This window comes from Lemur catta, chromosome 10 (assembly GCF_020740605.2).
Source record: "Lemur catta isolate mLemCat1 chromosome 10, mLemCat1.pri, whole genome shotgun sequence".
Taxonomy (NCBI): domain Eukaryota; kingdom Metazoa; phylum Chordata; class Mammalia; order Primates; family Lemuridae; genus Lemur; species Lemur catta.
In genome coordinates, this window is record NC_059137.1 from 85,685,114 (window position 1) to 85,700,911 (window position 15,798).

Consider the following 15,798-nt stretch of genomic DNA (forward strand, 5'->3'; position numbering starts at 1 on the left):
TGGATATGTTACATTGCTCACTGGTAGTAATTATTCTGGTAGTAATTATTCTGCTATGTATATGTATATTAAAAACCTTATGTTGCAAACCTTAAATTTATACAATAAAAATACAAGATACAACACTAGGCAACATAGCGATACCCCCTTTCTATTCAAAATAAAAACAAAAATTAGCCCGACATTGTGGTTGGTGCTTGTACTACTGGCTACTCAGGAGGCTGAGCCAAGAGGATCGCTGGAGCCTAGGAGTTTGAGGCTGCAGTGAGCTAAGAGTGGGCCATTGCACTCTAGCCCAGGTGACAATTACATACCCTGTCTCAAAACATAAACAAATACACCCCAAAAAGTCCAAAAAGAATCTAATGACACACAAAGAAACACACCAATTTCTTATTCAATCAGCAGGGCAGGATAACCAAGAAGGCTCTTATTGGCTCATCCATGGTCACCTCCATCCTCTGTGAGGCAATGGCTGGGCTCAGGGGCTGCGGGTCCTTCATTGGCTGAGCCAGTTGAGATTGGAGCTTGGGGCCCTCTCATTGGATGCTCCCATCATCCCAGCAATGCATAGTCACAGGTCATGAAGTTTCATGTTTCATAAAATTAAAGGTCATAGCCTGGAAGAAGCCAGAATCGGCTAAATTGGAATGCCTTAGAATAGTAATTGGAGTTTCTGTGTACCTTAATATAGGTATTGTTTCTCAAAATTTTTGATTTAGGCATTTCTGTTTTGTGCTTATGTCCTAGAGTATGTATTCATATGAATTCCTTAATATGGATCAGCTTGAAAAAATTGAATGGAGTATGTTTCTCATGTTAAGACAAGTTTCCCCACTTTGATTCCTATAATTTGTTATTACAACAGTAAAGCCATTTCCCTTAGTTGGTTTTGTCAGTATAGCACAACATGAGATGATGAGAGGCCACGTAGTACCTATTCTCCTTCACTCACCAAGTGTATCATCGTCATACTCGTTTCCCCTCATCTTCTTCAACATCAAACTCCATATTCCTTTCTTCATTGCCAGCCAGCCGGGCCCTCCCACAGTTCATTGCACCACCCAGTTATGGTGCACTTTTAAAGCCATTTCCCGAGGGCACTAATTTACTTTCAGATTTTACAAATGCGCTCTGCAATAAACAGGTCCCAACTGATTCGATATTTAGTTAAAATGAGTTCTCACATAACATAATATGCATGAGAGTGGTGTACAAGACTAACGTTGGAAAAAACATTGGTATGTTGTCATATCGGCAAACCCTAGCATTTTGAAGGGCTAACAATGAGCATGATATAAATTAAGTGATTTAGTGAAATGCATTTTTTTGACCCAGTCTATAGTTCTTTCTTTAAAAAGCCTCACAGCTTATAAAAGTGCCTTTGGCTTCCTAGATTTTGTTCCAAATCTGTAAAGCAATCTGGAGGCATCTTCCCTCCCCTGGGGTATTTACTTTCTCCTAACTTTGTGATAGATTCTCTTGTTCTCCTTGTACAGCAAAGCGCTTTTTCTTCAAAATCTTTTACAAGATTTTTCTAATAATGACAAAGCAATAATAGCAATAATCCTTATGAGGGGGCTCGTTTGTCCCAAATCCTGGTTATAATGAACCACAGAGGGCTCTGGAGGTACAATGACCCATTAGAGTTTTAGGCATGGAACAAAACATTTTTTTAAACCAACCAGAACTTTATTCTCCCTCCTTGATCAGCAATGGGCGCCGTTCCCACCTGCCTTACTCAGGGAAGCTCTCTCTAGCCTCCTGCACTGCCCCCATTCTTTCTCTTCAGCACCTGCTGCTCTGGCAAAGGCGAAACAATCTGTGCTCTGGTCTCCCCTTGGAAGTTCTTTTAATGTTTCTATTGGCTCAAGAAAAGGCTGACTTTTGGAGATTGTCCATTGATTGTCTCATTTTTGGTTGATAATGATATCATTTACAGGTTTCTACATCCTTATAAAAGGGTGAGTTCAATTTATTTTAAATGTGGTTGTGAATTACTTAGCAACATTTACCAAATATTGGGCTTTAAAGCGAATCATAACAAATTTCAAGAATGCATTTATGGAGTATATTCTTTTCCATAGAGGTAAAAAGCTAGAAATCAATTATTTAAAAAAGAAACTCTAAAACTATTTTGAAATTAAACAATACATGTATATAAGAAGAAACCAACATAAAGCATTAGAGACCGCCCAAGGAAACTCAATGAAAAGTAGAAAATATTAACATTAACATAAATATTAACATTCAAATCACGTGAGCAAACACGAGTCAGTCTCCTTCTCTGAATTGCTGACCTTCTTCCTGTTTTGATTTGATGCAAGGAGCAAGAGGCATGTCCTGCTCCCAGCTCTTGATTCATATTTTAAATCGCAGTGATAAAAAAAGAAAACAAGCAAGCCAACAGCCACAGGCAAAAAGAATTCACCCTGTTTCTTAACAACCTGTTTTTGTCAAGGTTAAATTTCACGCAAAGCCTCTTAACTGCTTTAGCCCCAGCAACATCCCCACCCTTTGGGCAAATTGCCCTTGTTCAGAGGCTGTAAGTGTCGCATTGGCTGAGCCTCCGGAAACTGGGACTTGGGCGCTTCTCATTGGAGAGTTCAACAATGCATGGATAATTGCATGTTAAGTAGGTTTTTGTTTTAACTTACTAGCTTTCCTGTGAGTTGTATTTAACTCACGCTAGTTTTGCGCCTTGGGGGCACATGAAGCAAAACCTGGGCAAAACCCTGCAATTGGTTCATGAAAATCTTACTGGGTGTTCTTATTGTTACAATTAATATTGACAAATTAATTCTAACAACGTGGATTAAATGTAACAGAAGTTAATAAATTTTGTTCTTCATTAAATTTTTCATTATATTAGAAAGGTTCGTTTTGTTTTCAAAGTTTTTATTCTATTTTTGTGATAAAACACCGTGGTCCCAGGGAAATTTTTTTTTTTTATTCTCCAGTGTGGGAGTCAGTATTAAAAGAGGAAAGATTTCAGGCTCGAGAAGAAAAGAATCAGAAAAATCTTAGCGAATGAGGACACTAACGTCAGATTCTAGGGAGCGTGAAACGCGAATTATTTTTTTAACTTTGGTTTAGCTATTTCCGTGCTGTGTGTATGCTCACCTCCATGGTTAAGTGAATCTCCAAGATGGGATATGTTGAAGTTTGCTTAGGATATACGTGACATCGCTGTCTGTGTGTGCACTTTATCTATCAGCTGCTCTGTCACACGTGATACCGCTGGAGAATTCAATCACACGTGGGCAGGACGGCACCGGACACGCGGCCTGGCGCCAACTGCCGCGCACCGCGGAGCTCCCCCCCCCCCCCGGGCCCCGGGCCGTGCTACAGCTCCGTCGGGACGACTGAAGTGGCTCAAAAGAGCCTTTGGGTTTCGGTGCTCAGGCGGAGCCGAGGCGGCTCACTGGCTGCGAGTGTGTCCGAGCACGGCCTCGTCGCCCGCGGTCACGGCGCGCTTGCCGAGGTCCGCGCGGCATCAGGCGCACGGCCGTCCGGATCGCCCTGGAGGTGACGGTCGAGCGCTGGTGTAGCCGGGCGGCCTCCTCGGCGATGCGCTCCAACAGGTCGTGAACGAACGAGTCCATCACGTTCACGGCCTCCTGGGACAGGCGAGGCCGCCGGGGACCTGCTTCAGGACCCTGGGGAAGTAGGTGGCGACACCGCCCGGCCCCGGTTGCCGCGGCGGCCGCGACGCCCTGGCTGCTTGTTTCTGCTTCTGAGGCGTCCTCGATTCAGCCTCTTCAGGCCCCGTGGCGCCCGGGCGGGCCTCAGAGGACAGCTCAGAGGAAGGCTCGGCCATGGCGGAGACAGCCGTCAGGGGCTCTGGAGAACCGAAGATGGAGGGTTAGGGTTAGGGTTAGGGTCCATAGTACAAAGTAAAATAGCCTGCGTAGGCCTCAGTTTCCTTCCCTGCAAGGGGAGGTTGGGGCTGCAGAAGACTCGTGAGTTCAAATGTGAGTCCTTCATTCAGTTATTACTTACTGATTCATGTGTTCATTCAGTCAAGCGAGATTGGCGCCAGCACGGCCTAGTGGAAGGGGCTGGGCCCTGACACACACAGACCTGAATTTGCACCCCAGCGCTCCCACGTATTTGCTGGGTAACTGCGACAGGGCATTATGTTTTCAGTCTGAGCCTGTTTCCTTTTTTTCAATTGAGACACTATCGTTCCAGTGCTGCTCAGAGAGCACTGTGTGATACCAGTGGTTCCCACTGGAGGCCATGCCGCCTCTGAGGGGAAGCTTGGAAATTTACTGGGCACTTAGAGAGCAAGGACTGGGGGTCTAGTCATCCTACAACATCTAGAATCCTCCAAAATCTGGAATACACCTTTCTATACCCTAGCAAACCATGCTGTGTCCCAGATTCCTTTTGGATGTTTCAGTGAGAATGAAGAGCCTACCCTGCGTTTACTGCTAAATATGATGCTTTTATGGAACCGGGATACGCGTTGACTGTCCACAAATGGATGTACCACAGAAATTAAGGAGAAAGTACACACTGCTTTGTCTGGCACTTTACTGAGAGTTGTTCGTTATTTTGGAAAAGTGTGCTGCCATCAAGAAGTTCATTCCTGGTATTGGAGTCATCAGTAAAGCACGGTCTATCAGTCTGTATTTAAAGCTGTCCTGTTTACAGTGATTTTACACACACACATGCAGATTTAGCACTTATTTAAAAATGTTAACCATAAGGCTAAAGTGCCAAACAATGTTCAGTTACATATTTAATATTGATTTTATCCCAATATTTATTCTGCCAAAACAGAGTAGAAACATAAATTAGGCAAATATTTTCCAAAAGAATATACCAATACAGAGAGATGTCAAGTACATATTGTACCTCCAAGACATAAGGAAATGACTGGAAAAGAGTAATAATGTAACTGGAATATTGATGGGATTTTTGGATCAGAAGGGAAATTTATCACTGCTTCTTAGATGAAAACCATGTAAAAATTAATGTAAAATATGGCAAACTACACAATACTAGAGAAAATGATCTTATTTGCTGTATGAGTGACTTTTAATAAAAATCTGGAAAGAAATTCAAGAGAAGTATTTTTTTCTTTTTCACCAAGTAATTCACATGTTAGAGAAGAATTTGGAGGTGGGGAAAGATTTCAAATGCAACTTTATCATGCATTGCAGTTCAGTAAGTTTTCATTATATGTGCAGAAACATCTCAGGTGATAATGAAGATTTACTGTTTGCGTACATTAAATTTGTAAGAACTGAAGCGTCACAGAGCAAATGTTATTTTCAAAATTACTGACAGTGGATATGAATAAACTTCCATTACGTGAAACCCTTCAAATTCATAGAGAGCAGTTCATCGCTCAGAGCCGTTGGCTCAGCAGCAGAGGGAGCAGCAGCCACGCCGGGTCAGGGGAGCAGACAGCAGGAGGACTTCAAGAAGCTGCAAAGGTGTTTTAGCAACTGCTTGTCTCGTGCTCCACACATGGGTGCCCAGAGTCGCAGTGAGAGGTCACATATCGCCACTGTTGTTGTTACTGCTCCCAGTGACATGGAGAGTACTCCCCAGGATAATTTATTATTCTGTGAACTGTGCAGTGACAGGGCAGAAGTATTTGTATGTCTTGTTCTGTACAACAAAAGAAGTAGCTCTGCTAAGGAGAACTGTTTTTTAAAAAAAGTTGTTCACTTTTTGATGGTATTAAATAACTTTTATTTATTTATTTTCCTGGTTTTGTCATGTAATTCTTTTTCAGGTCCATGCAAGTGTTTATTTCCATAATGATTCAATTAACCAATGTTAATTAAGCATTTTTATTTGCCAATTCATTACTAATATAAAATGAAACCATCTTATTTAGCAATGCCAAGTCTCAGAATAAATAACTTTTAAATGTAGTCATTGAAAAATTATGTGTTGAAACTGAAATATTAAGAAAATATGGGATATAGTTTTCAGACACATTTAAATGTTAAATAGATCCTTCTTAAGTTGTAAGGAAATTAGATAATTGAAAATGGATTATCAATAACTGTATTATACATAACCTCACGCACTGAAAGTTGCATAAGTATACACATACAGGTTCTAATTTAGAAATACATTGCTGAGTTAGATACTATTTAAAACATATAAACAATTGATTTCTAGATCTCTCTCAACTTAATCTACTAGACTTGGCTACTAATCCATTTAAAATACCAAAGACTATGTTGGCAATTTGCAGGAAGTTAAGTAAGTGACTTTGGGACCAAAATGTCTTAACGGTTATAGTTGGAAAAGATTTAGCGCTTAAGATTTTCACAGCCATTCATTTGAAACAAAGCTAAATTACTTATTTACCCCATTTTCAATCCTGTCTTTTGCCAAGGATGGTTTCAGTGCAATAGGGTGGTTACTAAAAAAAAGCAGTAGAACCAAGTACAAAAGCTAAGAGGATATTTGAGACTCCTTTTAACAGATGGAGAGTAAAATATTACCAAGTTACTGAAAACATAGGGATCTCAGTGGATTTCATCAGTACAGCTTGCTTTAAAGCCATTTTGCATTATTGACATCATATACATGTAATACACACTCATACACCGAGAGTTGTATAGCACAACGATAGGAAACACGTGTGGTGAAAAGTGCATTTTGGATCAAGTTAGGGTTGTACTGTTTGTCAGTCCTCCGACCTGTCCTCCAGGCCTTCCACATTATCTCTCCATATACTCTTTGTTAACTGTTCATTTTTCCTGTACTCCCTCCCCTCACTGAGGGATACGGTCCCCATAGTGTGAACACAAAGCAGGATAAATAAAAACAACACACTTAGGGTATCTTAGTCATACTGCAGGAGACTAAAGACAAACAGAAAGTCTTGAAGGAAAACACCTTACACAGAGAGAAGCAAAGATAAGAAGAGTTCTCTTCAAGACTATGCAAACAAGAATAGAGTAGGCTGAACTATATAAAGTTCTGAAATTCTCCTTCAAAGCCTAGAATTCCATGCATAGAAGACATTTCCTTTCAAAGGGAAGGAGAGAGTGCTGGCAGTAATATGGTGGGGGAGGAGGTCCCCAGCCCTAGTTTCCTCACAGAAACACCAACTGAGTAAGTACCCATAGATGGGACTGCCTTTGTGAGAAACAGGGAGCCTAGGTGAGGGGTAGCAGAACACAAAGGGAGCACAAAAACTGCATCAAAAAGCATAATCACAGTTTTTCTCTGCCTGTGTTGTCTGTCCCCCCAGATGACACAACCCCTTTGGCCCTTGATTTATTAAGTAGGGGAAAGCGAGACAGAGGCTGATGTTCAACTGTACCAGGATTTGGGGGCACTCTGCCTCATCTAGACAAATGCTGTAGATAAAGTGTTGTAGTTTTTGAATACCAAATCAAGATACCAGTGTGCATGAATTTATGAAGACAAGGAACCTATCAATGCTATCTGGTCCTGCCCTGGAAAATCTTGGGCACACGGTCACCACCCATGAGATACCAGGGTGAAAGACCAAATTCCAAATCTAGGGTCAGCTGGGTCTCTCAAAAGCTGAGAAAATTCCCAAATATTCCTATTCCTGCTGCCTGCCCTAGAGAGGAAATCTAGTTGGAATAGGAAGTATGGGATTTGCACAACAGATGCTAAGCCATCTAACTCCATCGTCCTCATGGCTTCCAGCCCACCTTCCACACACAAAAACACACACACACCCCGCTGCTGGATGAGCTCACTTGAAGGGCCTTGTAAACAGTCTTAGCTAGAAATGTTTTGAAAGTTGTGAACTAAAATAAAATTTTAAGGCTCACCCCCACCCCCACCCCCACCACCACTGACTGAATGGACGCCCTCTTGGCCAAGGGGATACCCTAAAACTAAAGTGCCTGCCACGAGGAGGGAGGTCAGACATGCCTCATCATGCCCCCCTCCCTTCTTAGGGACATCCTTTGTAACCCATTAACAAGCTTAAGGGTATGCCATACAAACCTACAGGCCCTCAATTTACACAACAAATCTATGTCTGGTGGCTTATCTCTGATAAACAACAACTATGTTAAAACATTCCAAGCCTTTAGACAAAGATTCTTGTCATTAACCAATTACAAGCCAAAGAATCTTTAAACCCACCTATAACCTGTAAACCCCTCCACCCCCGCTTAGAGATGGCCCACCTTTTTGGGCCAAACCAATGTATGATTCCCACGTATTGATTTATGACTTTACCTGTAACTCCTGTCTCCCTAATACGTATAAATCAAAACTGTAACCGAGCCACAGCGAGTCCACTTGCTCAAGGCCTCTTGGGCGTGGCTCCCGGTCATGATCCTCAAATTTGGTTCAGAATAAATCTCTTTAAAATTATTTTACAGAGTTTGGTTTCTTTTCCGTTGACAAAGTTAAGACACGGACTCATGAATTTCATTTCTATTGATAAAATAGATTTATTGTTCCCACTGTTTAAAAGTAGTAGAACCGAGAGAATTTTCTTGAGTGTTGAAAATGCTCCATATTTTGATCGGGGTGTGGAGGACAGGGGTGAATAATCAGGCGAACTGCATCTGACTGTGGACAGAGGGACGGATAACAACAAACTAGAGAGAAACGTTAACAGCGGATCTAAGTGGCGGTTACAGGAATGTCCACCGCAAAATTCTTTCAACATTTTACACGTTTAAAACGTTTCATGATAAAGTGTTGGAAATTTTCAATTGAACTCTACACATAAGATCCGTATGTTACAATGTATGTTAATGATCCCTGAAATACAATTAACTTCAGTACCAAGACTGAGGATGGGGTAGGTTAAAAACAGAATAGAAGGAAAACCAATTTACTGGATCACAGATGTGGTTGTTCCAGGTAGAAAAATCCTTTTCATTCGCTTGGTAACTGCGTCTCTTGACTAGGTCCAGGCGGCTGTGGAGGGCGGGGGCTGCTTTCTTCGACAACGCCTTTCTGGCCTGGACAGACTTCCCTCTCCCCGCAGCCCTGAGAGCCGAGACCGGGAACCCGCGCGCGGGCCTCGCTCCAGCCCCACTGAGGCCGGCGCAGCCCGAGGGAGACGGACACGCGCCAGCCCCGCCTCCCGCGAGGCCCCGCCCCCGCCCCGCCCCGCGCCCTCGGCCTTCCGGACGCGGCCCTTAGGCGTCGCGCACCCTGGTCGCTGCCGCCCCCGACCCGGTCACGCGGCAGGTCAGCGGCCGCGCGGTCCCGGCCCCGAGCGGCCCCGAGCGCGGGCAGCCCCTGGCGGCCGCCGTGGCGGAGCTGCCGGTGCAGGACGCCTCCGGGAAGCGGGTGCCGTTCGGCGCGCTGTTCCGGGAGCGCCGGGCCGTCGTGGTGTTCGTGCGGGTGAGCGCGGGCCGCGGGCTCCCTGGAGCGGGGACCTGCCCGCGTGCTGGGCCAGAGCTTGCTGCCACGGCCTCGGCTCCGGGAGCACATCGGGTCCCTCAGAGGGCCCGAGAGTGGGTGTCGGCCGGGCCCGGCCCTTCCCTGTTGTCCGCGAGAGGCTTCTGGAATGCGAGCCGTTCCCCTGGCTTCCTTTAACGGACGGGAAAACAACCCGCCAAGCCAAGGCGGTTTTCCTAGCAAGGACCGGGTGCCGCCCGCTTTTAATGAGCTGCGGGCGCCCTTCACACCTTTTCCCACCCCCTTGGGTGTTGAGTTTATTCGCCTCACCACCCCTACACGGCTTCCAGCACTGGCACTCGCACACCGAGATCCCCGACCCCAGCACATCTCTCCACCACCTCTGAAAAGGAAGACACACCTTAGAGATCTATTTCTGCCCTCATTTATTCGTTGCTGCCTGCTTCTAAATGTACTGACAACCGTAATAATAATTTTGATGTTGCCTGGTAACTTGCCTGTTCTCAAATGTTCAATAATAATGCCCAAAAACAAATGCTGGAAATTATTGATATTATTTCCTTTTTTTTTTTCTTACACTCCAAACAGTTATTCATTATAGGAAAATACTAAAATATCATAGTGGTGCAAATTTGCACTTGTTAATAGGCTGCAAATTTCATGTCCCTAGGACAACCACATACATGTTTTCCTGTAGACACAGATAGGGTTGTCCCCAGATGAGCTTTTTGAGTGCAGACATCAAGCAGCCTTTGTAAAGCTAAAATCTGTTTTCAGCAGTCCTTATAAATTGGGATGTGAAAAAAAAAGTTGATTAAATAATCCTACTTTTATCTTTTATAGTCCTTGTTAAATGTATACTTTGGGGGGGATATAGAGAGGGGTTTTTTTGTTTTTTTTTAGAAACAGGTTCTCCCTCTGTCACCCAGCCACCAGTACAGTGGCACGATTATAGCTCACTGCCGCCTCCAACTCCTGGGCTCAAGGAATCTTCCTGCCTCAGCCTCCCAAAGTGCTGGGATCACAGGCATGAGCCACAGAGCCCAGCTGAGACTTATTGACCATGTTATTTAAAAAAAAAAAAAATTGACTGTTCTTCTGCATGTCCTTTTATTATTTTTTTAAAAACTTGAGAAATAATAATCATATATAGTTATGGGGTACAATATAATGTTTTGATATACATTTACAATGTAGAATGATCAAATCAAGTTAATTAATATATCCATGAGTTCACATGGTTTTTTTTTGTAGTGAGAACACATAAAAATCTAGTCTTTTAGCAATTTTGGAATATACATTATTAACTGTAGTCACCATGCTGTGTAGTAGATCTCTAAAAGTTATTTTTCTTGTCTAATGGAAACTTTGTGCCCTTTGAACAACATCTCCCCATTCCTTATCCCTTCCTCCCCCAGGCTCTGGTAACCATCATTCTGCTGTTTCTATGAGTTCCACCTTTTGATACTCTGCCTGTGACATCATGCAGTATTTGTGCTTCTGTGCCTGGCTTATTTCATTCACCATAAAAAAAACTCTCCAGGTTTATCCATGTTGTCACAAATCACACCCCCTGAATTTTTTATGGCTAAATAGTATTCCATCTTGATAACACATTTTCTTTATCCATTCATCCATTGGTGGACACTTAGTTTGTATCCATATCTTGGCTCTTGTGAATAATGCTACAATAACCATGGAGTGCGGATATCTCTTTAACGTACTGATTTCATTTTCTTTTGCTAAAATACAGTAGACCATTTAGGACCCAGTGTAAAATATAGAACAAATTTTAACTTCTGAGACAGTGCATATCGGTAAAATTTATTGTAATACATAGTGAAGGAATATCATTTTAATTAATAAAATATGTCAATTTCCAAAGATGTCAAATACACAAGAAGGTGAAAAATGAACTTGCCATTTTCTGAAGTCAAATGTAAACTATTATACCTAAATAGCAGGGGAGATACCATGATCATAAACATAAACTATTTTAGTCTCCTTCAGCACCAGGGTTAAATATATAATGTTGTATTTTTATAGCAGTAATACTTCTATTCTTGCTTCTCTTCAGTTTCTGGGATACATCGTGGTTCTTAGGAAATTTTGCTTCTAACATTCTTAAACAGTTATTGAATTCATTTTCTCTGTCTTTAGCCAGATTCCCACCCAGAGAGTTTCAGAGTGGTACACTCTCCTCTGGTGTGGGATGAGATGGCACCAATATCTTTGGAAAATCCCTACACTATGAAACAGCCTCTCTCCCTCAATGCAGTCTGCAGTTTAGGACCGAATTGTGTTGTCAAGTTCACCAGTGTCTTGACTGCTATTCTGAGAGAATTAGGTTAGAAATATTTCGGAAGGTTTAAAACACATCACATCACATCCCAAACTATTTATAATTATTTGAATCATAGATGTTCTTACTTTGACATACACTGGGCAATATCAGGAAATATTTTCACCCCATTTTGAACCTGAGTCTGTTGAATAAGGGTTAATGGATCACCAGTAGTGTCACTAATTGTGATTGGTTGACATTTGGATATCTATTAAATTCCCTATTGTAATTTTAAAGTTTTATTTACAGATGATATCTGCATTCAATGTGTTCTAAAATATTATCCCTCTTACATTTTAAAAGGACACAAATTTGAAGCTTCTTGGACATCTTAATGGAAAAATAGCACCAAATGAGCAGCAGCAATTGGATTATTTAGCTACAAATAGCTTTTAACTTTTTTTATTTTAAAATGATTATAGTTCACGAGAAGTTGCAAAGAAATGTACTGAGACATCCTGAACACCCTTCACCCAGCCTCTCCCCGTTCACAACTATAGTACAATACCAAAGCCAGGAGACTGACATTGGCACAATCCTGAGGGTCTATTCAGATTTCACCAGGTGTGTGTGCACCATGCTCACGAGCGTGTCTGTGGCTCCAGGCAGTGCTTTCACCACGTGTGTAGAGTCACATAACTGTTAACATCACCACAATCAAGACACTCAACTTGATAGCCACACCCCACCCTGACATCTGGAAACCGCTGATGGTTCTCCACGTCCACAGCTATGCTGTGAGCACTATGTAAAAGGAAGCATCTTTCATGATCCTTTTGAGTTGGCCTTTGCCACTCAGCATATGTCCTGGAGGCCCACTCAGGCTGCTGTGTGTGTCAGTCACCCATTTCTTTTTATTGCTGAGCAGTGTCCTATGGGATGGATGTGTAGCAGTTTGTCTAACCGCTCACCCACCAAAGGACATTGGGGTCATTTTTCATTTTGGGGCTATTACAACAGAGCTGTTTTGGATATTTGTGTACAAGTGCTTGCATGAAAATGTTTCCAATTCTCTGTGATAAATGCCCAAGAGTGCAACTGCTGTGTCTTAGATCAGGTCTGTCTCATATTCTTTTATTGAAAAAAAAAAAGCTCCTTGTATATTGCTAATACCGATCATCACAAAGAGATTTCTGTATAGCCATGTGCACTCAAAGGGATGTGAACAAAGACATGTCTTTGATTACCATGCTAGTTGGCACCCCTGCCTGAAGCATGGGGCTTTCATCTGCGTCCATAGTCCTTCCTGGGAAGGTCATTCCCTCCCTTTTAACGAGGTCTCTAGCGTTGTCGGGGAAAGGAACAAATACAAAGAGAGGAAAGAGTTTTCTCCACCTTCACAGAGGGGTTGTTGAGAATGTGCTCTCAGAAATGAGGCTGAGCGGCCCATCAGGTCCTGACTGTGCATCCACTTACCTGTTATTTCCGTGGAGATGGAACTTAATGTACATAAGATCTTTTCGTACTGTGTGAGCCTGGCGGCTTCCCTCCCCCAGGTGGCCTCAGGTCTCTGGAGGGCCCCCACCTCCGTGGGTCCCAGGCCCATGAACAGTGCTGGTGGGTTTCCTCTTGGCAAATGAAAGAGAACTACCGTTTTGCTCCTATTTTTAAAAAGTGTCTGGAAACAAGTCGTGATGATATCTATCTTCGTAAGCTGGGCCTCATCAGTGCTCAGGGGGAATTGTGTTCGTAGGTCTGTTTTCCAGGAACTATGGACATTCTTAATTTCTTAATCTGTAGACCCTGGTTTTGCCTCAGGGCCATACCCTGCTCTGGGTCCTCTGGTCACAGAAGCCCGGTTGGTATCTTTCCTTCCTAACACACATGTCACCTGCTCTAGCCTTCAGTGCCCCCTCACTGTGCTGAGTGCAGAATGTACCAGAAGCCCGGAGCAGCCCAATCCTCACCTAGACCCACAGAATTTGGTGAAGTGAAGATGCAAAGTTCGCAAACAACTCCTCTCTATTTTGTTGAGGTTCCTGTGTCGCCTAAACGTTCCTGTTCCTATTTCCTACTAACTTCTTAGAAATAGAAAGCATAGATATTCATCCTGAGTGAAGTAAAAAGAAAAATTCATTTTCTGTAAAACTTAAAGGAGTTTTTCACTTGCCGTTGAAACTTCCTAGCTATGATGGCTCAAGCTTGCTTTTCACCTTTGCAGTCAAGTATTTCTCAAAAGCTATTCGATGCCTGTCACATACAGAACTACAGTCCATAGGTACTATAATGAAGAGGGGATTTCCAGGTCAGATATTCATGGTGACATCAGTGCATCCTGTTATCTTTCAGACTGGGCAGATGATTTTGGTGTTTTGGTGCACCTATTTACTCATTATTTCCAGGCAGGTGGAACTTGCACATATGAGGAAGTGTGGGCACTATGCCTGCAGTTGGTTGTGCCTCCACAGCCTGCAGAGAAAGACTACCTGCAAACATAATGCATCACTGGCATGACGCTCTTTTATTAATCAAGTTTCCATTTCTCTGTACTTTATCTCTGAAGAGTCTCCAGTTCCCATTTTTATTTCTTTTTATTACGAAAGGTGGAAGAGGCAAAAATACAAGCATAGTCAGATTTTGCCAGGGTTTCCATGGCTGCTGACTGCATTCATGTTTTCCTCTTGATCCTGAATAATAAAGCTGATATTATGTACATAATTTCAAATGCCATCCGATTACATTTCCCTATAGAGCTGGACAACATGGAGACAAGTGTGTCTCTTTTCCTTCAGATGATCTAGGATGCCTCTTCTTAAACATAGTCCCACCTTCCTTTTACCAATCGCCATGGCAACGGGTTCCCATATCTAGAATTCACTCCACCCTTGGATGCAGCTCCAGCATTGGTTGCACCCTAGAATCTCAGTAAAACCACATACCTCACTTTTCCCACCTTAGCTGCTGCCTTTATTAACAGGGAATTAAAATATCTTTCTTCTGTCTGCCTCATAGGAATACTCCTGCTTCCAAAATGTCGCTCCTCTGATGAGACTTTCACCCCGTGACCTTACCCGATGCGCAGCCACACGATGCTGCCTGACACCGAACACAGCTCTTACCCGATGCACAGCCACATGCTGCTGCATGACACCGAACACAGCTCTTACCTGATGCGCAGCCACGTGCTGCTGCCTGACACCGAACACGGCTCTTACCCGATGCACAGCCACACGATGCTGCCTGACACCGAACACGCACGGCTCGCACCGCTCCAGGCAGACCAAGACGGCGGCAGCTTGGCTCCACGGCCGCCGTCCTCCCCGACAGTGCACCGTGTCGTCGCCCGCTGCCAGTGTAGGGCCGGCATCCTCCTTTGTGAGTGCCTGTTCTCAGTTAAAGCCGTGTGTTGCACGAGGATAGGATGTACCAACAGAGTCCGTTCCAGTTTCCCAGTGCATTTTCACTGCCTTTTAGTGGAGACCTTGCCCCACTAGAAGGCTGGGCCGATGGGGGTGAGAGGGAATGTCCTCTCAGAACCAAGGTGGGGACTGTTCCGTTCGGTCCCCTCACAGGGACAAGTGATTCTGACTCCGGTCCCCTCACAGGTACCGGTGATTCTGACACGTCGTCTACGGCCTCCCCTGCCGTCCCCCATGGCTTCTTACCAGAGACCCTCACCCCACATAGAACGCCAGGTGCTGTGTGGCCACTAGCTTCTCAAGGAATCCGAGTGAAGAGATTGTGGCATTAAATCATGGAGCAAAATAATGAAACTGTGTTTCCACCAGAGACCGGCGAGCTCACGGCCGCCTCCCACGGCCTCCTCAGCCCGGCTCGGCTTCCGGTCCCCGCCCGCCGCGGCGACAGGCTGACACGCGGGCCCGGGCACCGGACGCCTGACTGGGCGGCTTTGTTCTCTGAGAGCTACGCGAGACGCGTGCGGCGCTGAAAAGACCCCTCGCCCCTTCCCCTCTTCCTCCCGGTTCTCGGCAGATGATGCGGCTTCCCTGAGATTCTAATCGAAACGACAGGCGAAACCCGCTGTTTCCGTCAGGGTTCCGTGCGCTTCCAGAGTTTCTCGTTTTGCGCGGTGCCCAGGGGCACAATGTGGGGGAGGGAGGGATGGAGGGATCAAGCACAGTCGGCGACAAGCGGAGCGTCCCCGGCGC